The sequence below is a fragment of the Neopelma chrysocephalum genome, unplaced genomic scaffold (genome assembly GCF_003984885.1).
Source record: "Neopelma chrysocephalum unplaced genomic scaffold, ASM398488v2 Primary Assembly neopelma1_116, whole genome shotgun sequence".
NCBI lineage: Eukaryota > Metazoa > Chordata > Aves > Passeriformes > Pipridae > Neopelma > Neopelma chrysocephalum.
Window position 1 is genome coordinate 1,389,751 of NW_020897778.1, and position 16,126 is coordinate 1,405,876.

A 16,126-nucleotide genomic window follows, 5' to 3' on the forward strand; every position below is an offset into this window, starting at 1 on the left:
AAGTTACACCCTGTAGTGCCCAGATCCACCAGCTTTACAAACATGACACAACACACATTTATGATGATCAATAGCTCCAAACAAATATTCACAGGAGGCTGTGGACATGGGAGGTTGTCTTAGAAGACAGGCATATGCTGAAGAGGAACACAGAACACATTTCCAAGTTCAGGAACAAGATTTTTGCCTTGCCTGACAAAGTGACAGCTTGGGAGCTGTTATAATAAATTGAAATAACTTAATCTAGATATGGTATCACCAAGTGGGCTTAGCACACCCTAACAACAGTAGTCTCATATGTTGAGAGACATCATCAACTTTATGCTACACTCTAAATCCTTCAGAGAATGAGGATCTTTAGCTTTTATTAGTTATAAGTCCTTATTAGAGCTGTGCATCATAGAATAATTGCTTTGTTAATTTGGATGATGATGCTGATCTGGCTTGGATAGAAGGGTGAGATATTGAGCATTTTAACAGTGTTTAGCCTCCCAGACACAAGAACTCTGTGGAAGAAGCCCAGCAGAGGCATGGTGGTTGAGCAGCTGAAATTCTGACTGATTACTGAGTGTTATGCAAGAAGACTCCCCACACAGTTCCCTACAGTGATTTCTGCTGGCAGGAGAGGCTGGAAATTGTAATAAAAAGCAACACTTGTCCATTACAATGGCAGTAGGGTGAATTGTACACATGTTCAAACAAGATGTCAATGCTAAACACTGATTACCCAGACAATGCTTCAGTGACCAACCCCATCTCTCAGCCTGTGGTGGTGTCTCACTCCCAGCAAGAGCAGGGGAGTATCAAAGTTTTCCCACAGTTATTCCCCCCAGTCTAGTGCTATTCCTGGAAGCACAGTATGGTCATATTATTTGAATCCCCACTTGCATCAGAAACACTGATCTGGAACATTGCCTCCTGTACCCCTTGGAACAGCAAATGTTTTACAGGCCCTCCTGTGACCCAGGAGCCAGGAGGACAGCATGGGGGGAATCATCAGCAAGAAAGCCCTAAATGAAGAAATGAAATAGGTCTCCCTTGGAGAGGAGGCTTACTGGAGTGTAACGAAAACAAGCCCCATCCCTCCTCCCCTGTGCACACATACACACACCCTGGAGGCTTTTGCAAAGCCACAGGAACGGAAATAATTTTGTTTGAATCCATCAAGCATTAAAATCCGTTCGCTGAGGGATTGAAGTGAAAAATGAGCCGGAGACAGGAATTAGAAGCTCACCGCCTGGGCTGTCAAAAGGGATTTTCCCCAGATAGAAAACAAGCAATTGGAAATGCAGGGAAGTAAATCCTTTCAGTCTCTGACATGTATGCACAATCTTGGTTTCCCCTCCCAACCCTCTTGGTTCTGGGTTCACGAAGTCAAACCTGGACAAATCTCCTTGTGTGCTCTCTGGCCATATTGCCCATCCTTGGGATCCCCTTCCAGGGGTCTGCTCAGGAATGTTGCAAGCCTCAGGCAAAGGGGAGGTGGTGAGACACCCAGGACAGCCACCTGCACTTCCATACACTGTACTCATGGTGCCTGAGGTGCCAAAGGGATAAACCAACAGCTCTAAGAACCATTTTATCTACTGTGTAAAATTTGCTGAAGAAAGAGACAAGGAGCAAAGTTGACATTCAAGTTATAATCGCTTATAAGTTACAAGCACATTTTAGTTTACCACTCAAAAAAACCCCCAAACACCACACCTCATCTCCCTGAAATATGGTCTCTTTCTCTCAAGACCAACACAAATATCTCTGCACCAGCTACATTTTGCTGATGTTTCAGAGGTTTATTTGCAACCATAAAAGCCAGATGTCTACTTTCCCCAAATCAAAACAGAGATTCAGGAAAATGATGTGGCAGATAGGAGGAGTTTGGGCTACTGTGCAGAGGCAACCTCAGATTATGAGGTATGTGCCACATTCACATCTCTGCAGTCTTAGAGGTGGACTTGAAGAAATAAATTATCATTGCAGCACTGGTTTATGCAGGGTAGACCTCCCCTTTAGCTGGTTGCCAAAACTGAAAGCAAGAATTATTTATAGTACAGCTTCTGTATGAAGACAATAAACACAATGCACTGTAAATAGGCCAATATAGCTCTGGGTCCATAGCACAGGGATGTAGGACAGCCAAAAGAGAGACCCCCAAAGAAACCCACAGATCTACTAAATGGCCTTAACACTGAGTCTTTACACTCATCAAACTGTGCACCAGCCGCACACTGCTGAGCCAATTGTCTACTGAAGGAAGAAGGGAGAGGAAGAAAGAAGTAACAAGAAGAAAAAGAGAAGATGAAGGGCCAGACATGCAGCATTTAAGCTATGGGAAGAAGCAACGGAGTGACAGGAGCCAAGGAGCCATCTAACCACAGCACAGCTCCAGACACACAAATTGGTTTAAGAATAGGACAGAGGTAGAACAAGAACAAGGTAAACATTCATGCCACAGGATCCCTGGTGCCTCGTGGCTTTGAATTCGAAAGCCAGTTAAGAGAACAAACTTGAAGAAGTTTAATATAACAGAAAATTCAACTTTTATGTGTGCTAACATCCTTCAAGATAAAATCTACAGTTACCTAGATACAATGATGTGTGTTTGTAGTAAATATTTTCTTTAACACATGCTGTCCTCTACTGTTGTGTAAAACACTTTCCTATTGTACTGTGACTCTCTCTGGTAATAGTCCTACCACTTAGGTGGTGTTTCATTGCTGTAGATCACACTGTGCTTAACCCAGGGGGTATCATTATCTCTGTTTCACATGTGGAGTCATGGAAGCACCTAAAGATGAAATGAATCCACGGCAAGATCAGAAAACTAACTACAGTTTTACAGTGACAGCTTGTATTGAAGAGAAACCTCAGGAGGTTTAAATGGGATTTGCTGGCAGCATAAAGACTGTTTGAAAACACCCATGAAAAGAGCTCAGGATAAACACAGAGACAAAGAAAAGATAAAGGTGATAATGCCATGGCCAGGGGTCAGAAAGAATCAGCAAGTGTCAGCCTAGCAGCTACACTAGAAAGAGTTTGTGTTTTCTTCACACTGATGATATTCACAGTTGTCTCCCTGCTCTTTGAGGAGCTGATGAGTTATCAGCAGAATCTTACACCAGGACCAGGGCACCCTTACAGCTGGACAAAAGACTTGGAACAGATGCTGGCTGAAGTCAGCTGGTGGCTGTGTGGCTCTAGGAACAACACTGAGGTGGGAGCTGATCTGTATCTGGGAAGACTTATGTTCCATCCCCACTCCCGTCCCCCTCCTGCTGAAGATGCTGCTGCACTGAACCTGAAAGGTCTGGTTATAAATAGCTTCTCCCTGCAGCTCCTCAATGAGCCACTGAGGCGGAATGAGTCATCTCTGCCAGCTCCGTGGCCCCCCCAAAATGCCTGCGTCAGGTTGGGAGCGTGGCTGCCAAACAGTGGCACACACTGTTCCCTCTCAAAGGGCAGTGGCCTTGGGGGACAGGGACACTAAACAATCCAGCTCTGCCCATTACTCATAAGCACCCAAAAGTCACATCACTTTGTGAACAAGGTAAAATCTGTCAAGAAGGCTTAGAAATCTACGCTGGCACTTCAACCCCTTTGTCCACACCATTATCCTCCCCACCCTGGTGTTTAACTGGAGCTTCTAACCCAGTACTTGGTTTGTCATGGAAATGACTGAGCAGATCTCAGGGACTGAACCTCTCATTTTGCTTCCAAAGAACTTCTCCTTACCAAGGTGGGGTGACGCTGTTCAGCAAATGGGCAGAGCAACAAGCAGGTGAGCTGCCAAACCCTCACCTCTGGGCCAGGTGTGCTACCAGGCACATCTCTGTATTTCCTATGATGAAATAACATGAGAATTTTAACAAGAAAATCAGATTTGCTTGTTTCATTGTGAGAGAAATTCACCTAGCTGATAGACAGCTGTATCTCTTCTAGTGCTGTTGCAGGAAAGCAATTCCTTGGTTCCTTGGTGCGATTTCCTGAACTTGCATAGGACACCAGGTAAGAAGAGTAAAGAAATTCTAGCAATTATTTGTTCACATTGACTTTATTCAGAGGCAAATGGAACTCTCCTGAGACATGTCCTTTCTCAAACCTAAGGCAATAAAGACAGATGTTTAATGAATTTTAGGATAAAGACTGCTGTAAGTAAGTAAAGCACAAGTTCTAGCCAAGAAAATCATACCAATTTGCTGTGATTATCAGAGACTGAGGGGGTTGGGTGTGAGTACTTATGGTGGGGGAAATAATTTAAACCAATACTGGGTTAAAAGGAAGGAAAAGAATATCAGGTAGGGAAGAAAATACAAAGTCAAGATCAAAGGAGAACACAAGCAGGGTCTGGAAGCCAGTTATTACTGTTCTTAAACAAAATAAAACACACAGAACAAAGCAGAAAGCAAGATTTGGAGACAGGACATGAGGAAATCTCCTGGTACTACATTTCTTTCACATGGAAAGTCTAAGATAATGTGATCCAAGTGATTCTGGTATGTTTTCCATAAACACAGGCTGTGTCCTGTGGCTCACATGAGCATTGTGTGAGAAGACAAGCTCTGGACAACAGGACAGGCAATCAAGACTATCATACATTTCAGGGGAAGTCAAACCTTTGCAAGCAGAATCTTGAAAAACAAAACTCACAAATAGCTGTTATTTGAACTGAAGACCAGTGAGGTTGATGATGCTGATCCACACAAACAAAATACACAGAGCAATATATTTCAGTTCCCTCCTTTTGCCAGCTGGTGCTGACAAGGCAAATATTCCTGTGGCCACTGTAGTGCTGCCAGTGGTGCCCAGCACTGCCCCGTGTGACGGCAGAGGGTGCGTTTGCTCTCAGGTCATGATGCAAACTGTGACAAAGCTTGGCAGACTTTCTGCTACCAGCTGAGGTGATACACTGTTGTATCGAGGGAGGCAGAAGATGATGCAGCTTTACATGAGCTGCTTCTTCATTTTCCCTCCAGTTTTTAATTCATCATCGAACCAATAAGGTACATTATGTTAAAAGTTAATGACTTTGTTCTGATAGAGTTTTAAAACAGACTTACTTCAGAATTTTGTAAGTTCATCATGTGCAACCTCATCTTTTCTATATTCATGTCTGGGAATATTTTATCTTCAGTGACTTTTTTTTCTAAACACAGAAGGGACCTACTCCATAGAAGAACCTAAACCTTGAAAAGACCTCTGCCATACTTTCTACCACCTTCTCAGCACTTAGAAAGTTATTTATTGGCACCCATAAAAGGACAATTCTCCTTTCTGCAACCACCTCTAACCTGTGTTCCCCTTCCTCATTATTACCCCTTCTATGTCTCCTAACAAGGATACAAAGAATAATCTGTTTTCTCTTGCAATGCTCTCATATCAGTAACAACATGAATCTCACCTCCCCACTTTTCACTGTGCAGAAGGAACAGGCTCGTCACTGTCTTTTCTCTCACCCCTCAGTTTTCCCATTAGAAGAGATTTAGCTGCATTGCTATTGATCCCCACACTCCTTAGCCTCTCTGTGGAATCCAACCTTTACAAAGGCTGTGCAACTGCAGGTTAATTGTGTCTCAAGGATGTATCTGGGCTGTGCCCGAGTGCTGCCCCCAGCTCTGTGTTGTGCGATGGCTGAGAAAGAAAATCACAGAGGTCAAAGCCCTGGTAACATTGTCAAAGCTCTGCCTTCCTTTCATGATGGGAGAAGGATAGAACAGGTAAACTCCTGGAGTTTCATGACTTTCTTGGCATTCTAGAATTCTTTTATTCTCACTAATAAACGTTATTTATCAATTCAGAAACTTAACACTTTGAGGTCAATGCAGGTTATTTTATCCATTGCTGTAGTCCTGTTACTTGCCACTTGGATGCAGAGATAGCACCAGTAAAAGATACCGGACATAGAGAAATGTCTCAATACATAGGAAAGCAAATTCCTTGCTCGTTTGCAAAGTACAATTGCAATTACTTCAAGAGATATGTCCAGTGTACCCAGAGGGAGTCCTAATAATGCAAGGGAATTCCAATGGCAAAGCCTACAGTGACAGTTCCAAAACTAAGAGAATGGTGGTTCTCATACTTAAGAAGAACAATACATTTATTTTAATTTTTTTTATGAGCAATAAAATAGTTTAAAAAAAAAATGAGGTACATATGAGGCAAGAACCTTAGGCTGAGGTCCTGATGGGAGCAAGGGAAATGCTGATGAAATACAATTTCTTGCTTTAAATATTTGTAAAGGCCAACAAAGATCCCGAAATAGCCTTTCAGACATGAAAAAAAAATCCCGATAAAACAATTCCACCAAAAAGTGTCCTAATTATCCCAAGACTGTAAGCAATCCTCTGGTGTCACACACAGCAAACTTGGAAATTAAAGATACTGAAACCAGTGGGAATGTAATAGCTACTGCTAAGAAAGGATGAGAATTTTCACAGAGCAGCTGAAGCAATACAGCTACTACTACCTGGAAAGGGCTGCCATTTACAACCATCAAACAAGAAATTAAAGGGAAAGCATCTCCAAAAGTAGTTCCTTCTGTTGAAATGGTGTTGGCAGGATCCTATCTACATCCTTTCTCACCTGAGACCAGATATATCTCCAACATCCAGGTTTGTTTCATCTTCATCAATGTCCTTCTTTGGCTGCTCTGAACATGGGGAATTCCAGCTCCTAAAGACAAAAGTGAAGGAGCAATTAGCCCAAATACATTGGTGTGTTCTGTCTTTTAGATTAGGATTATTCAAAGTATTATATACATTCCTTAGAAGGCCCAGGAGGCTTTCTGCCAAACTCCCCTGAAATTTATACAGACTTACAGGATGTTTTATGTGATCTCTCAGCTTGTGTAGCTTCCAACAAGGAGCAGGGCATACAAAGTGAACAGCAATAATCAGGTGTTTTTCATAAGCCACATCCCCTTGCAATACACAGAAATTCAGCTGGTCAAGTTCCAAATTGAACCCTGCACTTGAAAACTGACCAGGGAAGTATTTAAACCGAAAACTTCAAGGAACAGAGGAAGCAGTTAAAAACCCCCAAAATTAGCTCAAATCATGTTCAGGTAAGAATAATGCAGGACTCCTAATTCAACCCTAATTTCGTTCCTCCATTCTTTAACCATCATATTTTTAATCCTCTCTGATCCACTGGATCGACTTTGTTTTCCCCTCTGCCTATTCTTCTGCATTAAGCACAGATGCAGTAATTATGCAGCGAGATTTTTCTTAAATTGAAAAATGGGATGATTAAACTGTGTGTATGAACAGAAGAAAAATTATCCCAATGGAACTAAAAAATTAAGCACAGGTAAAAGCTGCTGATGCCCAATGGCACATCCAGTCCCTTGGCCATGCTGTTGGCCAAGGTTGGGGTGTGCTGTCATCCATCTCAGCTCCAGCAGGATTTTAGATAGTGACAGGGACACAAGCATTTATATCTGCTGTCATTGTTGCTTGGCAGTAAAAATATATTCCTCTTAGGCTGTCCAGACATTTCAGTTTCTCTTAGGACCCAGTTTGAAAAAAACAAAAAATGAAAGAAACTGATTATTCCACTGTGGATAGGAATATGGAGGAGGTCACCATATGTGTAGGATAAATATCCTCCTGTTGCAAATTTGTATCAGTCAGTCACCATCATCTGCTCTGTGGGATAAAAATGTCTCAGATATTGTGCACTCAAACATCAGAATTGCCCATGTCATTTACGGTGCTTACTGCTGTTCAGCAGGATCAGCCATGAAGATTAAGGTGATTTTTTTGCTCAGCCAATTGCCCTTTCCTTTCTTTTCTTTTTTTTTTCATTGAACCTTCACCTCTCCCTTTCCCCAATGTCTCTGAAGAGACAAGGACAAAGTCAGGAGATTTGCAAAGGAACTGATTGTGCTCATATAGGAAATTAGATCATTCTGCAGAACTTTCAGCAGATCCTCTCCAATACTGCTCTTATACCTGTCTTTCATTGATTTAGTTATACAGTATCAAAGGACACTGTAGACTCACATCTGAATGTAGTGCCAGTGCACTGAACAAAAAGTCACTCTGTCCCAAGGGAGAGGAGAAGGAATGGGCAAAGAGGAACAATGAGAGAAAGGGAGAGCAGCACAGGGAAGAAAAGAAAGGCCAAGCAATAACTGGAAAGAACAAATCCTTTCTTTTTGCTCTGTGCACCTTCTCTTGTTTCTTTCCCACACTCGAGTCCCCCCTGTCCCCTCTCCTGGCTCCTGGGATAATGTGGTCTGCAGTCTGATGGCTTTAAACTGAAATCCAGTCCAAACCTGACTTTTCAGTTTCTAGAGCTCTGGAAGGGAACAGGCAGGAGGTAAGAGCATCCCTGAGGAAGCAAGGCTTCTCCGGCAGAGCTGCTGCAGCAGCAAAGCTATTAATAAATGTTTGCAATCTTTTAATCGCTCTTCTAAATTGCCATCGTGTTCCTGCAAACCCCATAGTGTGTCAGTGCAGCTGCCTCCTCCCGCCTGCCTCCCCGTGTTCGTGCATGTGAGTGAGGGGGAACATCAGGAACATGCTCAGATCTGAGGGCTGCTGCAGCCTTAGAGGGAAATGATTTTGACAAGTGACTTTTTAAATCTTCCTTATTCCAGAGGAAGCGGCCCTATTACTTGCATTTATAAACCATATTTTCACCTGGTTCGCCTTCTCCAGCAAATCCCGCCTGCTCGATCAAGACACTAAACTTTTTTTCATTAAAATATCACATCTGATCTGTCATGGCTTGGGACCTGCCACCCGAGAGGCCACTGTCTCTTGTGATGTGATAGCACTGCAGGCACAGTCACCTAGCAGTCACTCTGGCTTAGACAAAGACATTCCCAGGCACAGAACATTTCTGTCCACTTTATGAGACCCACTAAGGAGCTGACAGTCACCAGGGGTACAACACAAACATATATTGCTTTTCAGGCGTTTCTAAAGGGTCAAGTAGTCAGGATATAAGTGGACTGGAAAGCTGTGATCCTATTTAAGGCAAGAGATAACATTTCAGGATGAAAAGGATTAATACTTTCAAATAAATTGTCTATTTGCCTCTTTATGTTTCTAAAGTGTATCCATTATTGTCCAAACTAGGATATTACAGACAAAGCCACCTTCTAACGTCATGGTGGAGATCAGCTTAATCCTTTCTCTGTTCCCTCCCCCAGCTCAAACTCTCATCTTCATCCTAATTATAATAGCATTTGAAATTATCATGGTTTAAAAAAAGATGCCAGCTTATATAATATTCTTATTGCTTATTAATGATTTCAGAAGGGAGAGCAAGTTGCCTTGCATTCTGGGAATTATGCAAACCAAGGCTGAGCCATACCTTGTTGGACTCCACCAGTTTCTTATTTGGAAGCCTGATGCGTGAGGATTACCGTGTAATAACAGATGTTCAGGCTTTTAGTGAATGACAGGCCTGCTGCACACACTAGAACAAGAAGACATGACAGGCGTCACATTTCACAGTGATTAGCCTTGGGCACTTTTCAGAGGCAGAAGACTCGAGGAGAAGTGACTTTAACGGCCCCGCGAGTGTGATAATCCCCCAGACGGCACAGCCTGAAGAGTTTGATTGCTGTTCAGGATGGGAGCTTATGAATAATGATACAGAAAACAGCAGGCTGGATATCAGGGACACAGTTACACGGCACTGACAGCCACAAAGACAGTCTGCTGGGATAGGAAGTTATTAAGTCCATTACTTAATCTAAAGTTGCTTATACCCTGTCCTCAAAACATCACCTCCTCCATAAAGCTATAACGTGTGAGAGGCACTAAAGAACTGAACTGGAGATTTAGTACATGTCCTTCAGTTTCCTGTGCTTGTCACTGTGGTGAACATGGGGTGGAGTAGGAGGGAACGTGAATGGGAGCAGGAGCTCTGTATCCATGTTATAAACTGCTGCAGTTTTATTAAAAAACGAGCTTCAATATGAGATTATATCATCCGTCTCTGATACTAAGAGACTATTAAAAGACAAATGAAGTTGCTTGCCCCCACACTTATAGAGAAATACCTGCACCCCGCAAGTCCCCAAAATAAAAGAACTCAGTATGTATAATTTAAGTAAATTAATTAAATAAAATTATTTTTAAATTATTTTGTTAATGTCTGTGATCTGAGTCACAGATGCTGATTTTACAATACTGGGTAACATTATAATAATAGAGAAATAACAGAGTACATATGCTTTTTCAAGCAATAAGTTTATGTATGTAGCAATATACATTAACATATTGAGAGCTGAAGTTGAATGTATGTTTTAGGGGAATCTAACAAACACTCAAAATCATCACTTCTTGCTTTCTAAAAATTCCACATCTTACAAAAAATAACTTCATCATTATTAATTGAGTAGCTGTCCCTCTGTGTGCCACAAACAAAGCTGAGGGAGTTGTGGTTTGGCCAAGTGGTTGGGGTGGGGACAGGGAAGGAGAAGAGGTGGAACAAGGTAAAGGAACCAATCCATCTCCTGGAGACAAACTATCACACATAGAAAATTTCCCATGCCAGCATATTTAGAGATAAATGGGGACGCCATGCAGACAGTGCTGCACATTAAGGTACGATGTTGGGAGTGTGGTGTCCCCTGCCAGCCCTGTCATTGCATCAGCGGTGCCCCACCCTGGCATTTACCCTGGGAATGGTGTCCCTTAGGCTCCCACAGGATGAACATCTTGCTACCTCTACACATCCCACACACAGGAAAAAACCCACACACTTAACTGGCTCCAGCTTAGTTTCTTGACCTGCAAGCAGGTTCTGGTTTTATGCTACGCACAGTCCACACCACCAATTCCTGGTGTGTCTCACATTCTGTCCTTACACCATGTCCCTTTTGCTGGCTAGAAAAGTGGTACTTGGCTTGGCACAGACACGTGGACAGCCCGGGGTGCTGACATACAACAAGCATATGCTGAAATGTGGGGAAAAGTGAGCTCCCTCAGGAAAGATGGAAAATGAAACCAGATGCCACCAATACTGAGAGAGAGAAGAAACCAGATCTGATCCTTTAGATGACTAGATGGGAGCTGCTCATGTTCAGAGACAGTAGGACCAAATTCAGCTCTAATTAAGTCACTAATGTTACAGCAGGATAAACATGATCTTCACAGGTATGAAACAGGAACAGAGAAGGTCACACAGCAACAACTCCTTGAGTTCCAGAATGAGTGCCGTGGAATTTTACTGAGGGGGCCTGAGGGATGTGCCCTGGGTCAACTGCCCCCAGATCATCTCACTGTGGCAGATGCCATCAAGCACTGCAAAAAGGTTGTTATGTGCATGACCGGGAGCTTTAGCTTGGGACCAACCAGCAGCAGGCAAAAGGCATCTCAAGTGCAGCTCAAACCCCTGTGCCCTCAGGGCGACTGGTGACAACAGCCTCGCAAATCCAGCAAGATATTTTTTGGTTTGCTTCTGTCTTCATGGCGCATACAGTTAAAAAAAATGATAAATATTTACTCTCTTTGACTCAGGTGCAAGTATATATTTCGAAAAACAAAATTGAACAAAATAAAAGTAAAAAGCCCCAGCAAGCTTCCCAAAATAGGTCAGATGCTTCCAGTGCTTTTTGTCTTCTCTCATCTGTAACAACCACCGCCTCTGGAAAACTGTTTGCATTTACTGGTCTTAGTGAGCATCCTCAGTCAGCACAACAGAAATAGAGGTGCTCTTGACTCTCCCCTTTCAAATCTGCTCGCACACAGTGCACCCTACTCTGCTTTCACGGGGCTTTCCCTTGCTGTGCCGGGCTGTGGGACGCTGCAGCTAACATTGGATCTAGGCAAGAACAGACGGGTGGGGAGGTCTCTGTCAGAGCGGGTCGGGCAGAGTTGAGCCCCGTGTGCCCCAGCGAGGCAGTGACTGACACGCTGCCTGCACCAAGCTGACACCAGTACAAGCCGAGACCCTGCAGCTGCCAGGGGGAGCCCCGGCCGTGCCCCACCGAGCAGCTCCAGCACAGCCCCCCTTCTCCCCTGCAAACGCTGCCGCTGCCCAGCCGGGGCCAGGCAGAGGCACGGATTATATAAGGCTGCTCCAGGATGCCTGTCCACTCGGCTCAGCACTGAGTGATGGATGCACTGGAAAATGTTTTTCATTGCCTCCCTCATTAGGGAGACAAGTGCTCTGCAGAAGGCTCTGGTCCTGTGCTGCTCCAGGCTGCTGGAGTTAAACCTAAAGCCGCGTAGAGAAAGGATTATTCAGTGTGCGGCAACATAAGCAGACACATCTTACTGTAAAATAGGGCCTTGGCTTAATCTGCTCATGGAAATTCGGGGGAAAGGAAAAGCAGAGAGCAAAGATCTGCAAGACAAGCAACACTAGACACATCATTTCAGTTTCAGAGTGACCTCCACACCAAGTCATATGTGGAGAAGGTCACTCAGGTAGGATATGTTTATGCCGCAAGAGTTTATATTATCTCGGTTATTATATTATTTAAGTGCATAGTAACTCAATAATTTATTTGTAACACTCCTTGAAGTAGATAATGTTATTATCCTCATTTTGCCAATGTTACACTCAGGCCTGGAGAGATTAAGGGTCAGACTTTTATGCATGGGAAGGTGCCCAACTCATACTGATATCAAAGGAAGCTATGAACCTACATATTTTGACAACAGAAATCAGTGGGGCAGTAAGGAATTCCAGGTCTCAGGCAAACCTATCCAGTAATCTTATATAATTGAAAGTGCTCTGCTCTTGTAAAAATTGGAATTTATTTTTCTTTTTCACCTAAATTCAGACATCTCAACAGTCTCCATTGCTGTCTGTGCTAACCCACAGGAGATGTACTGGTTACTTCTTTTTTTAATAAGCTTCTTCCCCAGATAAGCAAACTCAAGGCTTTGCTTTGTTATTGTTGTTATTGTTGTTGTTGTTATTGTTGTTTGTTGGTTTCTAATACTTTCCCCTTGGTTTTACTGTGGTTATTCCACAGGTTTCTGGAAATTTACTGAGAAAAAGTCTCACAGCATCCTCAGTGACAACAAGCCTCACAAATTGTACCTCCTGTTTGAGTGCCCTTCAGCACAGAACAAAACACCCCGTCCTGCCTCTGTAGCTGCTCTGAGATCTGTTATCTCTGAAAATACTGGTTTCAGGTGTGGGCTGGAAAGTGAGTAAGACTTGCTGAGGCTGCTCTTAAGTTTATGGGAGCCTTTGCCATAACATTATGGAATGTTGCAAGACTCCCTACAGGTAGCAAGAAGTTAAAATCTCCCTAATGCTAATGGATTCTTTGTAAAGAAGCAATTTTTCAATTATACATAATTAATAGTAATTACTCTTTATCTTCAGAGACCAGAACAAAGAATAATTAATCCATCTTAACATCCCTGTTAAGGAGCTATTAAATATGGGGGTTTTATACAGCAGATTACTTAGTAACTTATGTGGCCCGCAGTTCAGTCTGTGTTCCCTAATGCAGAAAGGAAAGAGAAAAGAATCCTGAACTATCTGAACTAATATTTTAGTTCTTGCATCAATTTAATTAACTAATTTGGAAACAGCTGTTTCCTTCTTGCAGCAGCTTGCTGCAAATGAAGTGTGCTGCCTACAGATCTCTCATTTAGAGAAGCAGTTTTACTACATTTTATAAATAATAACATTCAATTGGACAGTTTACTAATTTTAACATATATCTATGAGTAAAGTATTTGCAATTATTCCTGTTGTAGAGCTGGTGAAAACGAAGCTCACAATTTTAGGGCCAGCTTCTCACTTGGCACATCACCTTTTTTGTACTGCTCTTCTCTCACGCTGGTTTTCGCTGCACAGGAGACTCCTGATCCTGTGTCCATGTCAGACAGCACGTGCCAAACTCACAGACACTCGTGCCCTTTATCAGATCTTAAAATTTGGCTTCAATCTTCCAAAGTGGCTTCCAATTTCCGATATCTTAATGGAAGCTCAGCTTACAACTCATGGGATGTCTCTCAGAGCACACAGTCCCTATTAATCTGAACTGCAATGTCCTGTTCTTGACTATTAAAAAAAAAAGAAAGAAATGTGAATTTACTATTTTCATCCTAAACAAGTAGTGCAAGACCACACTGCAAGCACTGAAAGAGGCAGAAGCAGAATTTGCTTCAAACACATGGCTTTGCAAGACAATTACTCCACGTGGCAGGATGACAGCAAAGATGAGGGCAGTGCTGCAGGCAGCACGTGTGGCAGCTCATGTGGCAGCTCTGACAGACCAGCAGCCTCTGACCCATGACAGCTTGGGTGTCCAGAAAGCTCTGACTGGTGATTACATGTTAAGGTGATAAAAAAGGATAGCTTTTATTCCTACATGTATTGATCCAAGGGAACCTGAGCTCAAAAGGGAGGAGTACAGAGCTATGGAAAATGGGAGAGTAAAAAGGGACCAAAGGGAGAAGGAGAATGTCCCAAATGTTAAATGAAAGCATCTGCATGAAAGGCTCCAGGCCAGCAGGCTCACAGAATGCACTCTTCTGTCTCAGTGACCTTGTGAAGATAAACTGAACAAAAAGCTTCGGGCAACATCAGACAGGATTTAAGAAGCAGTTTTAATTTTAGCCAGATTGGTTTGTATTTTCGGCTGCGGGGTTATCTGGGGATGCAATGTGCATCCAGTGGAACAAAATGTAGTTGTCACCCCCAACTCTAATACTGCACCTGATGGCAAATTCAGTTCTGTGTTTCCAGGGGGAAGCAAAAATCATGGTGTTGGCCACACAGTGGTATCACAAGGATGGAGCATCAATGCATCCTAATTTTACTTCAGAATGTAATTACTTGGCTACTTTATGCACAAGCAACACGCATGACCTATACTCCAACACAGTATGTGCTAATACACGGGTTTTCTCTGCTCACATAATGTTCCTTGCTCTGCATCTCCAGACTAACAGCTATTTTCTACAAAGAAACTGTTTAATCCCCTGTACCTCAGTTTCCTCATCTACAAAATGGAAACATCCCATCCAAAAAGAGTGCAAGGATTCACTAATATATGTTTTTTACAGTGGACACATTTGCTGATAGTTTTAATTATAGTAAATACATACAATCTCTAAGAGCTGGCTGCACACAATAAAATATATGCATTATGTCTATTACAGATTATTAGCACAATTAATTCCATACAATACAAATGCAATCTAATCCACAATCTGGAGATTACGAATGGCATGTACATCCAAAATGAAGGTTTAGATCTTCAAGCCTGCAATAAAATGTCAAAACATGAACTAAAACCAAGAAACCTAAGAGTCAACCCAGACTGATTGGGAATAGCCCCTCCACAGGCACACTAACACACATAACAAACAGGAGTTGGGAAAACGACACCTCAGTATTCCTCTTGCACCTCCCCAGCATCACCACTTTATTGGACAATCATTGGTGAACACTTATTCCGATAGGGAATCTTATATCCAAAGTTCTCAAACTGCTTTACAAATTGTCTCTAACGTCTATAGACAGTGCACATTATTTCCCCCTGTCCTCACATGCTCTGTCCTCCATAATCTCTATTTGATAAGCTATCCTGAGTCTCATTGTCTCTCCAAGTCTGCAGGAGATACATCCATCCTCTCACTTGGCAGGTCTCTTGACCCACACTTCTATTTTAAAAGCATTTTCTGATTTTTCTCTCTCGGATCTTTTCTCAGGCGACAGTTCATTCCCACCTTGACTGCGTAACTCACCATCCCTTGCAACAGTTTCTTATATCCCTGACACTGGATCAATACAGCAGAGCTGGCAGAGGATGAGAGTGAGGAGGTGGGAAAAAAAAATGTGAAGATGTTGTAATCTTTTTAGTCCTGTGCTGTCAGCTTAGCACACCACGATGTCTGACTGGACTCACACACCTTGTACTGACACAGGCAGTGACTGCACAGGGAGCTGTGGTGGCTCAGGTCTGCTCTGTGCATCCCCCAAACCAACAACAGGGAACTAAAGGCAATATCCTACGTGAAATGAGGCAGGACAAGGCTATTTTACAACACTGCTCTCTGCACCATGTCTCTCCTAATCAGCCTTCTGGACCGAAAACAGAGGCCTGTGCTATGCATAGGGCCCAGCCTGTAGCACGCACAGTGCACATGTCCTATTGGATTACAGGGCAGAGTGCACTCACATGCTCTGCTTGTCA

The 16,126-nt window shown here is 42.9% G+C and overlaps 1 long non-coding RNA gene across 1 annotated transcript; it reads left to right on the forward strand.

Moving 5' to 3' along the window:
* The first annotated feature begins 3,511 nt into the window (after positions 1-3,511).
* LOC113974088 lies at positions 3,512-14,713 on the forward strand. The gene is made up of 3 exons (XR_003536443.1): positions 3,512-3,775; positions 3,937-4,002; positions 12,941-14,713. It is a non-coding gene; the product is annotated as an uncharacterized LOC113974088 (long non-coding RNA).
* Positions 14,714-16,126: the final 1,413 nt, after the last annotated feature.